The sequence below is a fragment of the Vicugna pacos genome, unplaced genomic scaffold (genome assembly GCF_048564905.1).
Source record: "Vicugna pacos unplaced genomic scaffold, VicPac4 scaffold_20, whole genome shotgun sequence".
Lineage (NCBI taxonomy): Eukaryota > Metazoa > Chordata > Mammalia > Artiodactyla > Camelidae > Vicugna > Vicugna pacos.
The window spans coordinates 98536733-98552961 of record NW_027328741.1 but is presented as its reverse complement, the minus strand read 5'-3'; the positions used below and the strand labels follow the sequence as shown (position 1 = coordinate 98552961).

At 46.0% G+C, this 16229-nt stretch overlaps 2 long non-coding RNA genes across 2 annotated transcripts; both read right to left on the bottom strand.

Moving 5' to 3' along the window:
* Positions 1–596: 596 nt before the first annotated feature.
* Positions 597–5559, bottom strand: LOC140693808 (uncharacterized). Its single transcript, XR_012069513.1, has 3 exons — positions 5394–5559; positions 2132–2204; positions 597–756 (listed from the first exon to the last, which is right to left on the bottom strand). It is a non-coding gene; the product is annotated as an uncharacterized lncRNA (long non-coding RNA).
* A 5590-nt stretch (positions 5560–11149) lies between these two features.
* LOC140693813 (uncharacterized) lies at positions 11150–16081 on the bottom strand. The gene is made up of 3 exons (XR_012069518.1): positions 15956–16081; positions 12694–12766; positions 11150–11320 (listed from the first exon to the last, which is right to left on the bottom strand). It is a non-coding gene; the product is annotated as an uncharacterized lncRNA (long non-coding RNA).
* Positions 16082–16229: the final 148 nt, after the last annotated feature.

The window sequence follows — 16229 nt, the reverse complement described above, 5'->3', positions numbered from 1 at the left end:
ACCATCAACTGAAAAGGGACACACTTCCCTCCATTGGTACGGTGCATAGAGCTCTGAACAAAAGGAAAGAGGGAAGAAGAAAGGCCCATGGGACGCTAGTGGGTAGAATCACATTTACCTTAGGAACCTCTCGTCGGATGCAGCCCCTCCCCCAACACTGACAAGATGCAGCAGCCATTGGGGATGGCAGTTAGCGGTTGGATTCCAGGTGGAATGTTGGTGTTTACCGTGAGGCTTGTTGTGGCTGTTGGATCCTAGGTAACCGGGCAGAGTTCTGTGGGTGGATCAGTGTGATGGAGGGGCTGCCGCCCTCTGTGGAGCTTGGCTTAGGTGTTTGGTCCGGGAAGCTGTGTAAGTTCGAGATACTGCTGCTGCCCAAAGACCTGAGGTCACAGGTCAGTTTCCAGAACCTGAAAGGGCAGAGAGTGGAAGATCTGCCTGTCATCAGCTTACTGGTCAGGCTCCGAGGTACTTTCAGACTTGCCCAGTCCTGGTGAAGTCGACTTTAGGGGAGACACGAAGAGAAGCTGGCCGATAAGCTGGCTGCACGGATTGAGGAGAGATGCGAACACATGGATGAGAGATGTTCTGCTACAATGGAGAATACTGGCGTGGAGACAGCTGTAGAGGATACCAGGCTCAAAAGACATTCATGAGACATATTGAAACTCACTGATACAGGCAGAAACATATGGAGTGCCAACGTGAATTGAGGAAGTTCCTCAGTTCTCTTCTCCAATAACGGGTCCAAGGTCCCTGACGTCGGCAAGAGAAGAGATGGCAGAGATGATCAAAACGCTCCTGTTCTTGGTCGTGAGAATCCACACGTCAAAATGGGCCTTCCCAAGCGACTCAGACCAGAATTCACCAAGCCCAGGTAAACCTTTTCCCAGGTTTGGGCCTAGCTAGCAAGCACTTGCCCTTCCCTCCCACCCACTCAGGCATCCATTTTGAAGGATCAGTACCTGAGCTGCAATGAAGCCGTTATGAGAGGAGCACGCCCCTCCAAGAATCAGATTTCCTCCCGCTTCACACTCTGTGAAAAACACTGAACTCTTTAAAGTCAAATAGTCTCAGCTGAACTAGATAGGAATTGAATACTTAGCTCACACCTAGAAACGATGTCCTTCCGCTAGATTCAGCAAATGTTGTGTTTATGTCTTCCCTGGGGTGAAGGGAGTGTGGTAAGTGAGGGGAATCTTTGACTGAACTTGAATCTGTATAAGGCCTCAGTTTTTCCAGACAGTATAGGTAAATAGTACAAGTCAGAAAGTGAACGGAACTGTAAAAGTCGCCAATGACATGAAAGACACAGCTTATGTGGACCGTCTTTCAATTGAGTCAAGCCCCCGGGGGCAATCTATCATGGGGGTGCAGACTTGGTTGCATTCAAGTGCTTTACCCAACATGATCGGATGATTAAGCGTTCTCATCACTGATAGAAGAACACCTGGTTCTCAGTAGCCTAGCATAGCTGCAGCAGGGTTCTCATAGCTATAATGCCTCTAGGTTCTTTGGATTCAAAGCTAAATGTATATATTTAGTTCATTTCCTCTTGTATTTTCCTTGAGAGGGATGTTACACCTTGAAATGCCAACATTGACCAGTAGGTGTCATCGGGAGTAAAGGGCACCACATGCACAAGGGAATCCAAGCTTGGGGGTTATTTCATGTTTCCATTAGTTATTTCATGGTTCCTGTTGGTTTCGGAGGCTTCAACAGTAAAGAGCTGACATGACCCCTTTAACAGTTCGGACTGCTAGTTTGCATTCTATCTGTCTATGTTTTCCTTAGAGCTGACAAAATGTTACCGAAATTGACAAGTCTGGCTTCTAGGTCGATTTAGTATGTTTCAGAAACTAACTTCATTTTCGTATAACTCCCAAAACATTTATATCTATTCTATTAAATTTTTAAAGACTGCAAATGAGATATCAACACAATGTCAAAACTGGAGTCTTCGGACAATCCCTCCCACCACGGCTGTATAGAAACAAAGAGATAAAAAGAAATCACATTTCTGTGAAATGTATCTGGAAAGTGTTGATTCATCGATGCCCAGTTGACAGAGAAGCAGTGCAACCTGCGCTCACTCGCTCCCATGAACACAGCAATGGAAACATCCACTCACCCAGCCCTTGGCACAGGACACTTGCCGAAGAGAGGTCTGTTACTTCCAAAGACAGGATGAGGCCTCAGAACACCTGGAAGCAGGAGAAGGAAAAGCAGGGAATGGATACCAGTGCATGGTCTGAGCCCTGTTGATGGAGCAGTAAAGGTGAAACTCTGTTTAACTTGGACGCACACTCTCAAGCGGACAGGAGACATGGGATTGAAGGTGATGTGCTGAGTGTTAGAAGAGTGCACAGCAGATGCTTGGCTGACAGATCTCAAAGAATCCAGTGCAAAATATCCCCACAGTTGATTCTGAGACCAAGCTCCGAGCTGCCAAATTTGAGGTAGCAGAGGCAGCGTTCAGGGAGGGATAGGGCTACGGATGGTGGCACACGCTGAGTCTCAGGGATCCGGAGTGCGTTGTGGGATGTGGTGGGTCCTATCTAGAGAGCAAACCGACCTGGGACCCCAATGAGCAAGCAACCACCCTGGCGCGCGCAGTTGAAATTATCGATATGTCCCATGGCCACACCCAGTGCATCTGCAGGACCAGAGACCAATTTGGCATTTTGCCAATAGTGCATGTGTGGGGCTGAATCAGAGATATTGTGCATCGGGTCTGAGGGATCCAGGGGGCCTTGGGTTTGAATTCAGAATGAAAAGCCTTAGGATCTGCTACATTCATAACCTGGGCTGTGATTATGGTTTGGTTTGAGGCACAGGATGTGCAACAGCTCTGTGGTTGTCTTCGTGCACCCGTGCCACAAGGATGAGAGGACAAGGAAGTGTGGTCCAAGACCACAGCGTGAGAAGAGGAAGGATTTCCTTCAGTTTATCTCTCAAAAGCGGATGCTACATTTTGGATGGCACCGGCACGGTTCGGCAGCGAGGACACCAAGTTCGGGCTGTGGGATCATTCCAGCAGGCCCTGATGTGTGACATCCATAGATATGCTTCCACTGGTGTTTCTGTAGACAGAGAAGCTCTTGGAAGAACTGGTTTCAGTGGGACATTCCCGTGGCACTACAAAGCACAAGCGCACTCACACTCTGCTCTTCTGGAAACACTCCAAAATAACAGAGAGTAGAATGCAGAGCTGAGAACCTTTAGAAGCTCCATTTCCACCAGAGGATGTGTCCTGTGCTCTTTCAGATTTGTGAGATAAGCGTAATCAAAATGAGGTTATCCTAATCGAAATAGTATGGGGGGTTCATCACAACAAAGGCAACACCAGCAATTGGAGATAGACCAGGCAACACACACAGGAACAGGACATGGCATCAATGTCTAGGAAAATTTGTCCTCACAGAAATCCCATGCAATTGTGTAGAGCCAAGTGTCTAAAGTTTTCACTTAACCAAGCCCTAGAAGTCTACATTAGATACCTGAAATTACCTGACCAGTAGAGATGAAGAAATACAGTAAAAGGAAAAGGAAGTACCATTTTCAGTTCCAAAGAGATTGAAGGCCCTAAAGATAAGCTTTCAGACAACTAGACTGCAAAACGCTCTCCAGAGCAAGTATTGAAAATGGAGGTGAGGGAAACACTGAAGAACAACAGTGTCTCAGAATCACAAAAGGCAGAATACCAGAAAAGGGGAAGAGAAAGCCTAAAGACGAGCCAAATAATATCAGAAAACTCAGTGGATGAGAAAATATCAGGGCTAACATTCCGTCCTAAGCAGACGAGATATTGCAGAGGGACGCGTGAATGACTTTGAAGACAGGGGAACAGAAATCCCTCGGTCAGAAGCACACATAGGAAAGCAAGTACAAACCAATGAAAACATTGCTGTTGAATCCTGGTTGAAGACAAGGCATGAAAGACTAAAATTCGAAAGAGTCCCAGATGGAAAAGCAAGAGATAAAGAAACAAACAATGTTTGAAAAGTTATGTGTAGAAAAATCAGACTGAAACTTGCTGAAAGCCAAGATAGAATCATCTAGGCGAATTCAGGAAGTACACAGCGTCCAAAAGAGGTGGAATCCCAATAGACTTAGCAGCAGCTGTATGATCCAAATCAACAAAGTTCATGAGCATCCCAGTGATTTAAAATGCGCCTGGAGGAAAGCAACATAGTCACAAGAGAACCTCCAGAGGGGTTTCAGCTGCTATCTCAGCAGCAATATTGCAGGACAGGGAGGAGTGCCAGGACATAGACCATAGCTTGAATGGCAAAATGCTGCCATCTAGGGTAGCCTATGCCACATGACCACCATTTCTAATAACAGCAGAGCTAGAGAATGCCACAGACCTGCAAATCTTAAAAGAATTCAGCAGTTCGAAACTTATCCTAAAAGAAAGGTTGAGGATTCTCCCCTGAAGGGATAAGCAGCAAGATGAAATGGAAAGAAGAAAACCCTTATTGGAAATGCAAGAAGAGCATGAGTGGAAAAGAAGAAACAAGAAGAAGGCAAGGAGGACATCAAAACCCTAAAGATGGGAGAGGGAAGCAGGAAATCATAGGGGATTGGAAGCACTCTCTTAAGGGAGTCAGCTTATATGACTCTCTGTTGGAAGCAAACGGAGAGATGCATGGCCTGACGTGTTTGCAAAGCAAACGAGAAGCAGACCAAGAAAGAATCAAACAAACAAACAACACAAAAAGGGTAGGGTAACATGAATATTCAAAAGAAATTACTCAAGGTGATGTCAAGGATCATTCAGTACGCATCGACCCAGTATCGCGGCTTGAATGTACTCAGCACACCTGTATTCGGAAATCAGAGGCGTGCATTTATATTTGTAAATATTGATTCATATGAGCATATCGTGACCTAACCCAAATGCCGATTTGGAATCCAATGGATTCCTAGTCCGTGATATAGACTTGCAAGTCTTCCAACAGGATGAATGAATGCCATATTCTACACTACGTCGAGAAGAAATGGCACAAGCCTATAACAAGGAAAAGTAGCTCCACAAAAGTGTTCTAAGATCAAAAGAGACAGGCAGTAAAGTGCACACTGGGGATTGTATCATTCCTAGGAATTTCAGCCCCCTTGAAACAAATGGATAGATGTCCCGTGAATGCGGGTGTTTCAGCAGAAATCAACCGACGGCTATGTATTGCGGGTGTGCCCATATTACAGGAACAAGAGTTTCCCTTAGTGGGTCTCTGTGTACTGTGAACTGTTAGAAAGTTTAAAGACGTGTGAAACATTCAACTGAAAATGGACACACTTCCCTCCGTTGCTACAGTGCATACAGATCTGAACAAAAGGAAAGAGGGAAGAACAAAGGCCCATGGGACGCTAGTGGGTAGAATCACATTTACCTTAGGAACCTCTCGTCGGATGCAGCCCCTCCCCCAGCACTGACAAGATGCAGCAGCCATTGGGGATGGCAGTTAGCGGTTGGATTCCAGGTGGAATGTTGGTGTGTACCGCGAGGCTTGTTGTGGCTGGTGGATCCTAGGTAACCGGGCAGAGTTCTGTGGGTGGATCAGTGCGATGGAGGGGCTGCCGCCCTCTGTGGAGCTTGGCTTAGGTCTTTGGTCCGGGAAGCTGTGTCAGTTCGAGATACTGCTGCTGCCCAAAGACCTGAGTTCACGGGTCAGTTTCCAGAACCTGAAAGGGCAGACAGTGGAAGATCTGCCTGTCTTCAGCTTACTGGAGAGGCTCCGAGGTCCTTTCAGACTTGCCCAGTCCTGTTGAAGTCGACTTTATGGGAGACACGAAGAGAAGCTGGCCGAAAACATGGCTGCACGGATTGAGGAGAGATGCGAACACATTGATGACAGATGTTCTGCTACAATAGAGAATACTGGCCTGGAGACAGCTGTAGAGGATAGCAGGCTCGAAAGGCATTCATGAGACATATTGAACCTCGCTGATACTAGCAGAAACCTACGGAGGGCCACCGTGGACTGGAGGAAGTTCCTCAATTCTCTGCTCCAAGAACGGGTCCAAGATCCCTGACGTCTAAAGAGAAGAGATGGCAGAGATGATAAAAACGCTCATGTTCTTGAAAGAGGTCAGATAATCCACACGACCAAAGGGGCAATTCCAAGCCATTCAGATCAAAGTGCACCAAGCCCAGGTAAGCCTTTTCCCAGGTTTGGGCCTAGCTATCAAGCACTTGCTCTTCCCTCCCCTCCACTCAGGCATCCATTTTGAGGGATCAGTACCTGAGCTGCAATGAAGCCAGTAAGAGAAGAGCAAGCCCCTCCTAGAATCAGAGTTCCTCTAGCTTCATCCTCTGTGAACAACAGGGAACCCCATAAAGGTCAAATACTCTCATATGAAATAGATAGGAATTGAATACTTAGCTCCCACAAAGAAACGATGGCCTTCCGCTAGATTCAGCAAATGCTGGGATTATGTCCTCTCTGGGGTGAAGGGAGTGTGGTAAGTGAGGGGAATCTTTGACTGAACTTGAATCTGTATTAGGCCTCCGTTTTTCAAGACAGTCTAGGTAAATATTAGAAGTCAGATAGTGAACGGAACTGTAAAAGTCGCCAATGACATGAAAGACACAGCTTATGTGGACCGTCTTTCAATTGAGTCAAGCCCCCGGGGGCAATCTATCATGGGGGTGCAGACTTGGTTGCATTCAAGTGCTTTACCCAACATGATCGGATGATTAAGCGTTCTCATCACTGATAGAAGAACACCTGGTTCTCAGTAGCCTAGCATAGCTGCAGCAGGGTTCTCATAGCTATAATGCCTCTAGGTTCTTTGGATTCAAAGCTAAATGTATATATTTAGTTCGTTTCCTCTTGTATTTTCCTTGAGAGGGATGTTACACCTTGAAATGCCAACAATGACCAGTAGGTGTCATCGGGAGTAAAGGGCACTACATGCACAAGGGAATCCAAGCTTGGGGGTTATTTCATGTTTCCATTAGTTATTTCATGGTTCCTGTTGGTTTCGGAGGCTTCAACAGTAAAGAGCTGACATGACCCCTTTAACAGTTCGGACTGCTAGTTTGCATTCTATCTGTCTATGTTTTCCTTAGAGCTGACAAAATGTTACCGAAATTGACAAGTCTGGCTTCTAGGTCGATTTAGTATGTTTCAGAAACTAACTTCATTTTCGTATAACTCCCAAAACATTTATATCAATTCTATTAAATTTTTAAAGACTGCAAATGAGATATCAACACAATGTCAAAACTGGAGTCTTCGGACAACCCCTCCCACCACGGCTGTACAGAAACAAAGAGATAAAAAGAAATCACATTTCTGTGAAATGTATCTGGAAAGTGTTGATTCATCGATGCCCAGTTGACAGAGAAGCAGTGCAACCTGCGCTCACTCGCTCCCATGAACACAGCAATGGAAACATCCACTCAACCAGCCCTTGGCACAGGACACTTGCCGAAGAGAGGTCTGTTACTTCCAAAGACAGGATGAGGCCTCAGAACACCTGGAAGCAGGAGAAGGAAAAGCAGGGAATGGATACCAGTGCATGGTCTGAGCCCTGTTGATGGAGCAGTAAAGGTGAAACTCTCTTTAACTTGGACGCACACCCACAAGCGGAGAACAGACATGGGATTGAAGGTGATGCGCTGAGTGTTAGAAGAGTGCACAGCAGATGCTTGGCTGACAGAACTCAAAGAATACAGTGCAAAATATCCCCACAGTTGATTCTGAGACCAAGCTCCGAGCTGCCAAATTTGAGGTAGCAGAGGCAGCGTTCAGGGAGGGATAGGGCTACGGATGGTGGCACACGCTGAGTCTCAGGGATCTGGAGTGCGTTGTGGGATGTGGTGGGTCCTATCAAGAGAGCAAACCGACCTGTGGCCCCAATGAGCAAGCAACCAGCCTGGCGCGCGCAGTTGAAATTATCGATATGTCCCATGGCCACACCCAGTGCATCTGCAGGACCAGAGACCAATTTGGCATTTTGCCAATAGAGCATGTGTGGGGCTGAATCAGAGATATTGTGCATCGGGTCTGAGGGATCCAGGGGGCCTTGGGTTTGAATTCAGAATGAAAAGCCTTAGGATCTTCTACATTCATAACCTGGGCTGTGATTATGGTTTGGTTTGAGGCACCGGATGTGCAACAGCTCTGTGGTTGGCTTCGTGAACCCGTTCCACAAGGATGAGAGGACAAGGAAGTGTGGTCCAAGACCACAGCGTGAGAAGAGGAAGGATTTCCTTCAGTTTATCTCTCAAAAGCGGATGCTACATTTTGGATGGCACCGGCACGGTTCGGCAGCGAGGACACCAAGTTCGGGCTGTGGGATCATTCCAGCAGGCCCTGATGTGTGACATCCATAGATATGCTTCCACTGGTGTTTCTGTAGACAGAGAAGCTCTTGGAAGAACTGGTTTCAGTGGGACATTCCCGTGGCACTTCAAAGCACAAGCGCACTCACACTCTGCTCTTCTGGAAACACTCCAAAATAACAGAGATTAGAATGCAGAGCTGAGAACCTTTAGAAGCTCCATTTCCACCAGAGGAAGTGTCCTGTGCTCTTTCAGATTTGTGAGATAAGCGTAATCAAAATGAGGTTATCATAATCGAAATAGTATGGGGGGTTCATCACAACAAAGGCAACACCAGCAATTGGAGATAGACCAGACAACACACACAGGAACAGGACATGGCATCAATGTCTAGGAAAATTTGTCCTCACAGAAATCCCATGCAATTGTGTAGAGCCAAGTGTCTAAAGTTTTCACTTAACCAAGCCCTAGAAGTCTACATTATATACCTGAAATTACCTGACCAGTAGAGATGAAGAAATACAGTAAAAGGAAAAGGAAGTACCATTTTCAGTTCCAAAGAGATTGAAGGCCCTAAAGATAAGCTTTCAGACAACTAGACTGCAAAACGCTCTCCAGAGCAAGTATTGAAAATGGAGGTGAGGGAAACACTGAAGAACAACAGTGTCTCAGAATCACAAAAGGCAGAATACCAGAAAAGGGGAAGAGAAAGCCTAAAGACGAGCCAAATAATATCAGAAAACTCAGTGGATGAGAAAATATCAGGGCTAACATTCCGTCCTAAGCAGACGAGATATTGCAGAGGGACGCGTGAATGACTTTGAAGACAGGGGAACAGAAATCCCTCGGTCAGAAGCACACATAGGAAAGCAAGTACAAACCAATGAAAACATTGCTGTTGAATCCTGGTTGAAGACAAGGCATGAAAGACTAAAATTCGAAAGAGTCCCAGATGGAAAAGCAAGAGATAAAGAAACAAACAATGTTTGAAAAGTTATGTGTAGAAAAATCAGACTGAAACTTGCTGAAAGCCAAGATAGAATCATCTAGGCGAATTCAGGAAGTACACAGCGTCCAAAAGAGGTGGAATCCCAATAGACTTAGCAGCAGCTGTATGATCCAAATCAACAAAGTTCATGAGCATCCCAGTGATTTAAAATGCGCCTGGAGGAAAGCAACATAGTCACAAGAGAACCTCCAGAGGGGTTTCAGCTGCTATCTCAGCAGCAATATTGCAGGACAGGGAGGAGTGCCAGGACATAGACCATAGCTTGAATGGCAAAATGCTGCCATCTAGGGTAGCCTATGCCACATGACCACCATTTCTAATAACAGCAGAGCTAGAGAATGCCACAGACCTGCAAATCTTAAAAGAATTCAGCAGTTCGAAACTTATCCTAAAAGAAAGGTTGAGGATTCTCCCCTGAAGGGATAAGCAGCAAGATGAAATGGAAAGAAGAAAACCCTTATTGGAAATGCAAGAAGAGCATGAGTGGAAAAGAAGAAACAAGAAGAAGGCAAGGAGGACATCAAAACCCTAAAGATGGGAGAGGGAAGCAGGAAATCATAGGGGATTGGAAGCACTCTCTTAAGGGAGTCAGCTTATATGACTCTCTGTTGGAAGCAAACGGAGAGATGCATGGCCTGACGTGTTTGCAAAGCAAACGAGAAGCAGACCAAGAAAGAATCAAACAAACAAACAACACAAAAAGGGTAGGGTAACATGAATATTCAAAAGAAATTACTCAAGGTGATGTCAAGGATCATTCAGTACGCATCGACCCAGTATCGCGGCTTGAATGTACTCAGCACACCTGTATTCGGAAATCAGAGGCGTGCATTTATATTCGTAAATATTGATTCATATGAGCATATCGTGACCTAACCCAAATGCCGATTTGGAATCCAATGGATTCCTAGTCCGTGATATAGACTTGCAAGTCTTCCAACAGGATGAATGAATGCCATATTCTACACTACGTCGAGAAGAAATGGCACAAGCCTATAACGAGGAAAAGTAGCTCCGCAAAAGTGTACTAAGATCAAAAGAGACAGGCAGTAAAGTGCACATTGGGGATTGTATCATTCCTAGGAATTTCAGCCCCCTTGAAACAAATGGATAGATGTCCCGTGAATGCGGGTGTTTCAGCAGAAATCAACCGACGGCTATGTATTGCGGGTGTGCCCATATTACAGGAACAAGAGTTTCCCTTAGTGGGTCTCTGTGTACTGTGAACTGTTAGAAAGTTTAAAGACGTGTGAAACATTCAACTGAAAATGGACACACTTGCCTCCGTTGCTACAGTGCATACAGATCTGAACAAAAGGAAAGAGGGAAGAACAAAGGCCCATGGGACGCTAGTGGGTAGAATCACTTTTACCTTAGGAACCTCTCGTCGGATGCAGCCCCTCCCCCAGCACTGACAAGATGCAGCAGCCATTGGGGATGGCAGTTAGCGGTTGGATTCCAGGTGGAATGTTGGTGTGTACCGCGAGGCTTGTTGTGGCTGGTGGATCCTAGGTAACCGGGCAGAGTTCTGTGGGTGGATCAGTGCGATGGAGGGGCTGCCGCCCTCTGTGGAGCTTGGCTTAGGTCTTTGGTCCGGGAAGCTGTGTCAGTTCGAGATACTGCTGCTGCCCTAAGACCTGAGTTCACGGGTCAGTTTCCAGAACCTGAAAGGGCAGACAGTGGAAGATCTGCCTGTCTTCAGCTTACTGGAGAGGCTCCGAGGTCCTTTCAGACTTGCCCAGTCCTGTTGAAGTCGACTTTATGGGAGACACGAAGAGAAGCTGGCCGAAAACATGGCTGCACGGATTGAGGAGAGATGCGAACACATTGATGAGAGATGTTCTGCTACAATAGAGAATACTGGCCTGGAGACAGCTGTAGAGGATAGCAGGCTCGAAAGGCATTCATGAGACATATTGAACCTCGCAGATACTAGCAGAAACCTACGGAGGGCCACCGTGGACTGGAGGAAGTTCCTCAATTCTCTGCTCCAAGAACGGGTCCAAGATCCCTGACGTCTAAAGAGAAGAGATGGCAGAGATGATAAAAACGCTCATGTTCTTGAAAGAGGTCAGATAATCCACACGACCCAAGGGGCAATTCCAAGCCATTCAGATCAAAGTGCACCAAGCCCAGGTAAGCCTTTTCCCAGGTTTGGGCCTAGCTATCAAGCACTTGCTCTTCCCTCCCCTCCACTCAGGCATCCATTTTGAGGGATCAGTACCTGAGCTGCAATGAAGCCAGTAAGAGAAGAGCAAGCCCCTCCTAGAATCAGAGTTCCTCTAGCTTCATCCTCTGTGAACAACAGGGAACCCCATAAAGGTCAAATACTCTCGTATGAAATAGATAGGAATTGAATACTTAGCTCCCACAAAGAAACGATGGCCTTCCGCTAGATTCAGCAAATGCTGGGATTATGTCCTCTCTGGGGTGAAGGGAGTGTGGTAAGTGAGGGGAATCTTTGACTGAACTTGAATCTGTATTAGGCCTCCGTTTTTCAAGACAGTCTAGGTAAATATTAGAAGTCAGATAGTGAACGGAACTGTAAAAGTCGCCAATGACATGAAAGACACAGCTTATGTGGACCGTCTTTCAATTGAGTCAAGCCCCCGGGGGCAATCTATCATGGGGGTGCAGACTTGGTTGCATTCAAGTGCTTTACCCAACATGATCGGATGATTAAGCGTTCTCATCACTGATAGAAGAACACCTGGTTCTCAGTAGCCTAGCATAGCTGCAGCAGGGTTCTCATAGCTATAATGCCTCTAGGTTCTTTGGATTCAAAGCTAAATGTATATATTTAGTTCGTTTCCTCTTGTATTTTCCTTGAGAGGGATGTTACACCTTGAAATGCCAACATTGACCAGTAGGTGTCATCGGGAGTAAAGGGCACCACATGCACAAGGGAATCCAAGCTTGGGGGTTATTTCATGTTTCCATTAGTTATTTCATGGTTCCTGTTGGTTTCGGAGGCTTCAACAGTAAAGAGCTGACATGACCCCTTTAACAGTTCGGACTGCTAGTTTGCATTCTATCTGTCTATGTTTTCCTTAGAGCTGACAAAATGTTACCGAAATTGACAAGTCTGGCTTCTAGGTCGATTTAGTATGTTTCAGAAACTAACTTCATTTTCGTATAACTCCCAAAACATTTATATCAATTCTATTAAATTTTTAAAGACTGCAAATGAGATATCAACACAATGTCAAAACTGGAGTCTTCGGACAATCCCTCCCACCACGGCTGTATAGAAACAAAGAGATAAAAAGAAATCACATTTCTGTGAAATGTATCTGGAAAGTGTTGATTCATCGATGCCCAGTTGACAGAGAAGCAGTGCAACCTGCGCTCACTCGCTCCCATGAACACAGCAATGGAAACATCCACTCACCCAGCCCTTGGCACAGGACACTTGCCGAAGAGAGGTCTGTTACTTCCAAAGACAGGATGAGGCCTCAGAACACCTGGAAGCAGGAGAAGGAAAAGCAGGGAATGGATACCAGTGCATGGTCTGAGCCCTGTTGATGGAGCAGTAAAGGTGAAACTCTCTTTAACTTGGACGCACACCCACAAGCGGAGAACAGACATGGGATTGAAGGTGATGCGCTGAGTGTTAGAAGAGTGCACAGCAGATGCTTGGCTGACAGAACTCAAAGAATACAGTGCAAAATATCCCCACAGTTGATTCTGAGACCAAGCTCCGAGCTGCCAAATTTGAGGTAGCAGAGGCAGCGTTCAGGGAGGGATAGGGCTACGGATGGTGGCACACGCTGAGTCTCAGGGATCTGGAGTGCGTTGTGGGATGTGGTGGGTCCTATCAAGAGAGCAAACCGACCTGTGGCCCCAATGAGCAAGCAACCAGCCTGGCGCGCGCAGTTGAAATTATCGATATGTCCCATGGCCACACCCAGTGCATCTGCAGGACCAGAGACCAATTTGGCATTTTGCCAATAGAGCATGTGTGGGGCTGAATCAGAGATATTGTGCATCGGGTCTGAGGGATCCAGGGGGCCTTGGGTTTGAATTCAGAATGAAAAGCCTTAGGATCTGCTACATTCATAACCTGGGCTGTGATTATGGTTTGGTTTGAGGCACAGGATGTGCAACAGCTCTGTGGTTGGCTTCGTGCACCCGTGCCACAAGGATGAGAGGACAAGGAAGTGTGGTCCAAGACCACAGCGTGAGAAGAGGAAGGATTTCCTTCAGTTTATCTCTCAAAAGCGGATGCTACATTTTGGATGGCACCGGCACGGTTCGGCAGCGAGGACACCAAGTTCGGGCTGCGGGATCATTCCAGCAGGCCCTGATGTGTGACATCCATAGATATGCTTCCACTGGTGTTTCTGTAGACAGAGAAGCTCTTGGAAGAACTGGTTTCAGTGGGACATTCCCGTGGCACTACAAAGCACAAGCGCACTCACACTCTGCTCTTCTGGAAACACTCCAAAATAACAGAGAGTAGAATGCAGAGCTGAGAACCTTTAGAAGCTCCATTTCCACCAGAGGAAGTGTCCTGTGCTCTTTCAGATTTGTGAGATAAGCGTAATCAAAATGAGGTTATCCTAATCGAAATAGTATGGGGGGTTCATCACAACAAAGGCAACACCAGCAATTGGAGATAGACCAGACAACACACACAGGAACAGGACATGGCATCAATGTCTAGGAAAATTTGTCCTCACAGAAATCCCATGCAATTGTGTAGAGCCAAGTGTCTAAAGTTTTCACTTAACCAAGCCCTAGAAGTCTACATTAGATACCTGAAATTACCTGACCAGTAGAGATGAAGAAATACAGTAAAAGGAAAAGGAAGTACCATTTTCAGTTCCAAAGGGATTGAAGGCCCTAAAGATAAGCTTTCAGACAACTAGACTGCAAAACGCTCTCCAGAGCAAGTATTGAAAATGGAGGTGAGGGAAACACTGAAGAACAACAGTGTCTCAGAATCACAAAAGGCAGAATACCAGAAAAGGGGAAGAGAAAGCCTAAAGACGAGCCAAATAATATCAGAAAACTCAGTGGATGAGAAAATATCAGGGCTAACATTCCGTCCTAAGCAGACGAGATATTGCAGAGGGACGCGTGAATGACTTTGAAGACAGGGGAACAGAAATCCCTCGGTCAGAAGCACACATAGGAAAGCAAGTGCAAACCAATGAAAACATTGCTGTTGAATCCTGGTTGAAGACAAGGCATGAAAGACTAAAATTCGAAAGAGTCCCAGATGGAAAAGCAAGAGATAAAGAAACAAACAATGTTTGAAAAGTTATGTGTAGAAAAATCAGACTGAAACTTGCTGAAAGCCAAGATAGAATCATCTAGGCGAATTCAGGAAGTACACAGCGTCCAAAAGAGGTGGAATCCCAATAGACTTAGCAGCAGCTGTATGATCCAAATCAACAAAGTTCATGAGCATCCCAGTGATTTAAAATGCGCCTGGAGGAAAGCAACATAGTCACAAGAGAACCTCCAGAGGGGTTTCAGCTGCTATCTCAGCAGCAATATTGCAGGACAGGGAGGAGTGCCAGGACATAGACCATAGCTTGAATGGCAAAATGCTGCCATCTAGGGTAGCCTATGCCACATGACCACCATTTCTAATAACAGCAGAGCTAGAGAATGCCACAGACCTGCAAATCTTAAAAGAATTCAGCAGTTCGAAACTTATCCTAAAAGAAAGGTTGAGGATTCTCCCCTGAAGGGATAAGCAGCAAGATAAAATGGAAAGAAGAAAACCCTTATTGGAAATGCAAGAAGAGCATGAGTGGAAAAGAAGAAACAAGAAGAAGGCAAGGAGGACATCAAAACCCTAAAGATGGGAGAGGGAAGCAGGAAATCATAGGGGATTGGAAGCACTCTCTTAAGGGAGTCAGCTTATATGACTCTCTGTTGGAAGCAAACGGAGAGATGCATGGCCTGACGTGTTTGCAAAGCAAACGAGAAGCAGACCAAGAAAGAATCAAACAAACAAACAACACAAAAAGGGTAGGGTAACATGAATATTCAAAAGAAATTACTCAAGGTGATGTCAAGGATCATTCAGTACGCATCGACCCAGTATCGCGGCTTGAATGTACTCAGCACACCTGTATTCGGAAATCAGAGGCGTGCATTTATATTCGTAAATATTGATTCATATGAGCATATCGTGACCTAACCCAAATGCCGATTTGGAATCCAATGGATTCCTAGTCCGTGATATAGACTTGCAAGTCTTCCAACAGGATGAATGAATGCCATATTCTACACTACGTCGAGAAGAAATGGCACAAGCCTATAACGAGGAAAAGTAGCTCCGCAAAAGTGTACTAAGATCAAAAGAGACAGGCAGTAAAGTGCACATTGGGGATTGTATCATTCCTAGGAATTTCAGCCCCCTTGAAACAAATGGATAGATGTCCCGTGAATGCGGGTGTTTCAGCAGAAATCAACCGACGGCTATGTATTGCGGGTGTGCCCATATTACAGGAACAAGAGTTTCCCTTAGTGGGTCTCTGTGTACTGTGAACTGTTAGAAAGTTTAAAGACGTGTGAAACATTCAACTGAAAATGGACACACTTGCCTCCGTTGCTACAGTGCATACAGATCTGAACAAAAGGAAAGAGGGAAGAACAAAGGCCCATGGGACGCTAGTGGGTAGAATCACATTTACCTTAGGAACCTCTCGTCGGATGCAGCCCCTCCCCCAGCACTGACAAGATGCAGCAGCCATTGGGGATGGCAGTTAGCGGTTGGATTCCAGGTGGAATGTTGGTGTGTACTGCGAGGCTTGTTGTGGCTGGTGGATCCTAGGTAACCGGGCAGAGTTCTGTGGGTGGATCAGTGCGATGGAGGGGCTGCCGCCCTCTGTGGAGCTTGGCTTAGGTCTTTGGTCCGGGAAGCTGTGTCAGTTCGAGATACTGCTGCTGCCCAAAGACCTGAGTTCA